Raw genomic sequence first — 7,756 nt, forward strand, 5'->3', positions numbered from 1 at the left:
CCTCCTGGGTTCAAGTGATTCTCCTGCCTCAGCCTCCCAAGTAGCTGGAATCTGGAATTACAGACACACACCACTACGCCTGGCTAATTTTTGTATTTTTAGTAGACACAGGGTTTCACTATGCTGGCCAGGCTGGTCTTGAATTCCTGGGCTCAAGTGATTCACCCACCTCAGCCTTCCAAAGTGCTGGGATTACAGGCATGAACTGCCTTTCCCAGCCTCTGTACATTTTACATTTCCAAAGGCAGCTGGGTCACCAGTGCTGGTCGCTAGTGATTCAGTGGGTGTGTACATCCTGCAGGCCACTGCTGCATGCCTCATAAGACAAGTCAGAGAGTGTTCAAGCATCTTCATTACAGGTCTTAGCCCAGCTGCCTATGTGGGAGGCAGCAGAGGCATCCTCTCCAAATTCCAGATGACAAAAGCAGGTGTTACTCACCACACAAGGGCACATGACATCTGCAAGGCCTTCCAGAACCTTAGGAGGTAGAAAGGACTTGAAAAGCTGAGCTCTTGCTACAGCCACATCCCCGTCCACCTCACCTGTTGCCTGTGGCCCCTCAAAAGCAAGGCTGTGCTGGATGCTTCCTGCCTCCACAGGAATGAACGCAGGAGCAGCTGCTGCCCCCCGCTCCCGGCTGCCCGAGCCCTGCTGTGCCCTCACTCTGGAACCTGAGAGGCAGGTGCCTCTCTTCTCTTTGGGTGACAGAACCCCCACTCACCAGGATCACTACAGCGGTCCCCTGACCGGCTTCCCTGCTCCCCTGCTCCAAGGCACAGGGTTTATTTATTTGTTATTTATTTATTTACTGAGACCGAGTCTCACTCTGTTACTCAGACGGGAGTGCAGTGACATGGTCTCAGCTCACTGCAACCTCTGCCTCCCAAGTTCAAGTGATTCTCATTCCACAGCCGCCCACATAGCTGGGATTACAGGCAGGAGCCACAGTTGGGCTAATTTTTGTATTTTTAGTAGAGACGGGGTTTCACCATGTTGGCCAGGCTGGTCTTGAACTCCTGACCTCAGGTGATTCACCTGCCTCGGCCTCACAAAGTGCTGAGATCGTAGGCGTGAGCCACTGTGCCCTGCCAACCCTTTTTATATTATTATTATTATTATTATTATTATTTTGAGACGGAGTCTCACTTTGTCGCCCAGGCTGGAGTGCAGTGGCACGATCTCAACTCACTGCAACCTCTGCCTTCTGGGTTCAAGCGATTCTCCTGCCTCAACCTCCTGAGTAGCTGGGGTTACAGTCATCCACTACCATGCCCAGCTAATTTTTGTATCTTTAGTAGAGGCAGAGTTTCGCCATGTTGGCCAGGCTGGTCTCGAACTCCTGACCTCCGGTGATCTGCCCGCCTCTGCCTCCCAAAGTACTGGGATTACAGGAGTGAGCCACCACACCCAGCCTATTTATTTATTTTTGAGATGGAGTCTTGCTCAGTGGTGCAATCTCAGCTCAGCGGTGCAATCACTTGAACTCAGAAGGTACATCGCACCTCCTGAGTGCAAGAGATCCTCCTGCCTTAGCCTCCAAGATATGCGCCACCACGTCCAGCTAAGTTTTGTATTTTTAGTTTTGTATTTCATCATGTTGGCCAGGCTGGTCTCAAGCTCCTGACCTCAAGTGATCCTCCTGCCTCGGCCTCCCAAAGTGCTGGGATTACAGGCGTGAGCCACCGCGCCCGGCCTTTTTTTTTTTTTTTTTTTTTTTGAGACAGGGTCTTGTTCTGTCATCCAGGCTCAAGTGCAGTAGCATGATCGCAACTCACTGCAGCCTCCTCCTCCCAGGCTCACCTGATCCTCCCACCTCAGCCTCCCAAGTAGCTGGGACCACAGGCACATGTCACCATGCCCAGCTATTTTTAAATTTTTTTCTTAAATAATGATGAGGCCAGGCATGGTGGCTCATGCCTGTAATCCCAGCACTTTGGGAAGCCGAGCTGTGTGGATCACTTGAGGCCAAGAGTTCAAGATCAGCCTAGCCAACATGGCCAAACCTCATCTCTACTAAAAATATAAAAAATTGGGCCGGGCAGGATGACTCACACTTGTAATCACAGCACTTTAGGATCATGAGCTCAAGGGATCGAGACCATTCTGGCCAACATGGTGAAACCCCATCTCTACTAAAAATACAAAAATTAGGGCTGAGTGTGGTGTCTCACACCTGTAATCTCAGCACTTTGGGAGGTTGAGGCAGGCAGATCACGAGGTCAGGAGTTCGAGACCAGCCTGTCCAACATGGTGAAACCCAGTCTCTACTAAAAATACAAAAATTAGCCCAGCTGTAATCCCATACTTGGGAGACTGAGGCAGGAGAATTGCTTGAACTCGGCAGGCGGAGGTTTCAGTGAGTCGAGATCGTGCCATTGTACTTCAGCCTGGCAACAGAGTGAGACTCTGTCNTGTATTTTTAGTTTTGTATTTCATCATGTTGGCCAGGCTGGTCTCAAGCTCCTGACCTCAAGTGATCCTCCTGCCTCGGCCTCCCAAAGTGCTGGAATTACAGGTGTGAGCCACCCCACCTGACCAGGGACCTTTTAACCTGTGCATCAGATCATGTTCTCCTCTGCTCAGAGACCTCTGGTGCTCTCTGTATCTTTCAGAGGAAAAGCCCAAGGTTTTCAGTGGCCTATGAACTCCTGCATGAATGGCCCTGTGGCCTCCACACCAATCTTGCTCCCCTGACCCTGCCAGTCCCAGGAGTCCACTACACCACTCTGCCTCCAACCCCAGCCAGTACCTCACTGTCACGGCTCTCTCCTCTTCAATTCTTTCCTCAGATGTCCAAAGTCAAAAAAATTTTTTTGGCCCGGCCTGGTGGCTCACACCTGTAATCCCAGCACATTGGGAGGCTGAGGCAGGTGGATCACGAGGTCAAGAGATCGAGACCATCCTGGCCAACATGGTGAAACCCATATCTGCTAAAAAATATACAAAAATTAGCTGGGCGTGGTGGCACACACTTGTAGTCCCAGCTACTTGGGAGGCTAGGCAGGAGAATTGCTTAAACCCAGGAGGCAGAGGTTGCAGCGAGCTGAGATCATGCCACTGCACTCCAGCCTGGCGCCTGGCAACAAAGCCAGACTCTGTCTCAAAAAAAAAAATGGTTTTTTTTGTTTGTTTAAATGTTTCATTGAGGCTCAGTCTGACCCCACTACTTACATGTGAAATTCCCCACCCCACATTTCCCACGACTACCTGTGGACTCCCACCAGACTATATAATTCACTTAACACAATTATTGTCTCTCTGCTCCTCCCTAGAATGGAAATTCCACAAGGGCAATAATTGGATCTTTCTTTAATAACAGATGTTGGCCGGGTGCAGTGGCTCACAATTGTAATTCTAGAACTTTGGGAGACTGAGGCAGGTGGATCACAAGGTCAGGGGTTCAAGACCAGCTTGGCCAAGATGGTGAAACCCCATCTCTACTAAAATGTACAAAAATTAGCCAGGCACGGTGGCATGACTGTAATCCCAGCAACTTGGGAGGCTGAGGCAGAGAGTCGCTTGAACCAGGGCGGCGGAGGTTGCAGAGAGCCAAGATCGCCCCACAGCACTCCAGCCTGGGTGACAGAGCAAGAGATTGTCTCAAAAACAAACAAACAAACACACAGATGTCTCCCAGCACCTAAAGCAGGGCCTGCCACATGGGAGATGCTAAGGAAATACTTGCCAAGTGATAGAAAGGGACAGAAGGTTTCTGAATTGCTTTCTAGCTACTCACACAGACAGGAAGCAGTGGGGCTTCAGCAGTCTTGTTCTCACCATCAGGTTTCTCAGCCCCCAAACCAAGGCGGACCCAGCTCCCCCTTTCCGAAATCCCCACAGATTCCATCTCCCACACCCGGCCCAAATCAAAAAGGGTGTCTCAGCAGGGCATGGTGGCTTATGCCTGTAATCTCAGCACTTTGGGAGGCTGAGGCAGGCAGATCACCTGAGGTCAGGAGTTCAAGATCACCCTGGCCAACATGGTGAAACCCCATCTCTACTAAAAAAACAAAAACTAGCTGGGCGTGGTGGTGGGCACCTGCAATCCCAGCTACTCGGGAGGTTGAGGCAGGAGAATCGCTTGAACTTGGGAGGTGGAGGTTGCAGTGAGCTGAGATCACCTCATGGCACTCCAGCCTGGGAAACAGAGATACTTGGTCTCAAAAAAAAGGCATCTCATAGTTACCCCCTCCCTACGGGTGCTGGGAAGGGAAGACTGAAACCCAGGGTGGAAGGCAGATGGCAGTGCTGGGGAAGGCACCTAGGTCTCTGTCTGCAGCACCAACCTTGGTTCATTGCTAGTCCCATGTTTAGAAAAAGGCCTCCTAAGAGGCTCAGGTGGGCCCCAGCCTCCAGCACAGCAAGAAGGACCCTGAGAAGTCATTGTCAAGTGCTGTCTGGTCTGTTGCATTTCAAGTCGTTGGCCAGCCTGGGTTGGGTCTCATTCCCTGCCCCGCTGAACCCCAGCCAGCCCTCCAGGCCTTGGCTCTGTGAGCCTGGCTGGCCACTCCCTGGCACCAGCCTCCACATGAGGCCCTCCCATCTCTAGGGATAACTGGGACAAGAGAGAGGGACTTGTCCTTTCTGAGCTCACTGGTGACCACTTTCCATACCTTGTTTCAGTCCTCATGACAGCTCTGGCAAAGTGAGGGAATTGTCACTGTTTTACAGACAAGGACAGTGAGAACCCAGAGCAACCAAGGGCCTTGTCCAAGCTCAGACAGTAGCAGGACAGAGCGAGGATTTGAGCCCAGGTCTTTCTGGAGCTTGGACTACCTGGGAAAATCCAGGAGCCATGGTCACAACTGTCATTTCCCACAAAGCCCTGGGATGCTCTCGGACTTGCCAGAGCTCAGCTCTTTATAATTTATACTGCCTGCCCATTTCCAAAAGTTCCAGATCGCTTCCCAGAAAGATGTGTAAGTATATTAAAGGAATGGCAGAGACTCAGAAGCACAAGGCATTGGAGGCAAAGGACCCAGCAGGACTGGGGGTTGGGGAGGGGAGTGAGCATGGGAAGGTGCACTGAGGACTGGGCAGTGAGGAGCCTCACAGAGCCCAGGGAAGTCACTTAGTTCCTGGGAGGCCTGGCTATTTGCAGACTCCATCTTTTTACACTTTTATTTATTTTATTACTATTATTTTTCTTGAGACAGAGTCTTGCTCTGTCGCCAGGCTGGAGTGCAGAGGCGCAATCTCGGCTCACTGCAACCTCTGTCTCCCGGGTTCAATCGATTCTCCTGAATAGCTGGGATTATAGGCATGCACCACTATGCCCAACTAGTTTTCTGTATCTTAGTAGACATGGGGTTTCACCATGCCAGTATGGTCTCGATCTCCTGACCTCATGATCAGCCCACCTCAGCCTCCCAAAGTGCTGGGATTACAGCCGTGAGCCACCGCGCCCGGCCTATTTTTGTTGTTGTTGCTGTTGAGACAGAGCCTCACTCTGTCACCAGCCTGGAGTGTGGTGGTGCAATCTTGGCTGACAGCAATTTCTGCCTCCCAGGTTTGAGCAACTCTCCTGCCTCAGCCTCTCCAGTAGCCGGGACTACAGGCATGTGCCACCATGCCCAGCTAATTTTTATATTTGTAGTGGAGACGGGGTTTCACCAGGTTGTCCAGGCTGGTCTCGAACTCTTGATTTGCCAACCGCGGACTCCCAAAGTTTTGGGATTACAGGCATGAGCCACCATGCCTGGCCCGGACTCCATCTTAATGAGCACTGAAGTGTGCTATGCACAATGTACTATGTTGAAATTAAAGTCTGTTCTTCTCTCCTTACACCCTGGGGAGTCCCCATGATGTGGCTTCCCCTGTCTCTGCCCAGCATTCAGTACATCTGGAGTCATCCTTTAGCAAACCCTTGCTTTCCTGTCCACGGGTCTCTGACCGCAGAGATCTTCCTCCACCTCTGGGGCAGGTGTGAGGTAAAGGACAGGCAGATTGCTCAGCTTGGTATCGGAGACATGGGGGATGGGAGTCCATCCACCTGGGGAGGTGACCAGGGCTGGGGACGTGCTACTGAACAGCAGCTTCCTTGTATCAGAAGCTGAGCTGAGGCTGTGGCGTTAGCCCAGCATCTACCCACCCTTCTTCTGCCAACAGCACCCCAATACCTTGGAAAACAGCCACTTCCTTACCCCAAGTCCTTATGGTTTAGATGGGGCTAACCCCAACCCTGGGCTCCGGGATGGGCTTGGGGCCCTGGCCCTGCCTCATCTCACCTGTTCGCAGTGATTGATGTCAGGAATAGGCACATGACCCAAGCCAGACCAAAGAAGGCCAGGCCTGGGACTTTTGTTGGAGCTACTGGGGAAGTGGCAAGGGCTGGGGTTGTGCCCCCCTGGGGAGCCGCTAAGCTGGTGTTTCTGGTGGCCGTCCTACTCCCATGAGCCAGCTCTGCCTGAGAATGTAGCCAGCCCGGAGGACAGCAGATAGCATAAGAGTCTGACTCCCGATGACATTGTTTGGGCATCATGTCTGACATTGGTGCACTCTAGACTTGCTAGTAACTTAACTTAGATGATCTAATAAGAGAGAGAGACTTCTCTCACAGATATCTGCGACCTACTGGTGAAGATTTCATGAGCAGCTGCATGGAGAATACTTCACTTGTGGCCGGGTGTGGTGGCTCACAGCTGTAATCCCAGCCCCTTGGGAGGCCAAGGCGGGTGGATCACGAGGTCAGGAGTTTGAGAGCAGCCTGACCAACATGATGAAATCCTGTCTTATTAAAAATATAAAAATTAGCTGGGCATGGTGGTGGACTCCTATAATCTCAGGTACTTAGGAGGCTGAGGCAGGAGAATTGCTTGAACCAGGGAGACGGAGATTGAAGTGAGATGAGATCGCACCACTGTGCTCCAGCCTGGGCGACAGAGTGAGACTACGTCTGGGGGAACAAAAAAGAATACTTCAATTGCTGCAACAGTGCAGCAAAATAAGGCACATCCATTCAAAGGGCAACAAATGACAGTGACGGTTTAAACAGAGAAAGCTAAGAATCCAGAGAACGCAATTTCCCATCTCTTATTGAGACTCCTTTGTAAGCATGAGAAATTTGCAGCAATTTACACCAGATATAAGTGCTGCTTCTCACACAAGAACACGATCATAACTTGCCCTTTTTTTTTCTTTTGAGACAGTCTCATTCTGTCTCATACGGGCTGGAGTGCAGTGGCGCAATCTCAGCTCACTGCAACCTCTGCTGCCACCCACCACCCCCAGGTTCAAGCCATTTTCCTGCCTCAGCCTCCTGAGTAGCTGGGACTATAGGTGCATTGACCATGCCTGGCCAATTTTTTGTGCTAGGATCCCAAAGTGCTGGGATTACAAGTGTGAGCCACTGTGCTCGACCTCATCATTGTTTAAGACAAAAATGGGTCCTGTCCATAACTTGCTTTTTCATTTAAAAGATGTTTCAGGGCCGGGCGCGGTGGCTCAAGCCTGTAATCCCAGCACTTTGGGAGGCTGAGGCAGGTGGATCATGAGGTCAAGAGATCGAGACCATCCTGGTCAACATGGTGAAACCCCGTCTCTACTAAAAATACAAAACATTAGCTGGGCATGGTGGCGCGTGCCTGTAATCCCAGCTACTGAGGAGGTTGAGGCAGGAGAATTGCCTGAACCCAGGAGGCGGAGGTTGCAGTGAGCCGAGATCTGGCCACTGTACTCCAGCCTGGCAACAGAGCAAGACTCCATCTAGGCCGGGCGCGGTGGCTCACGCCTGTAATCCCAGCACTTTGGGAGGCC

This window comes from Cebus imitator, unplaced genomic scaffold (assembly GCF_001604975.1).
Source record: "Cebus imitator isolate Cc_AM_T3 unplaced genomic scaffold, Cebus_imitator-1.0 Scaffold102, whole genome shotgun sequence".
In the NCBI taxonomy this organism is placed as follows: Eukaryota; Metazoa; Chordata; class Mammalia; order Primates; family Cebidae; genus Cebus; species Cebus imitator.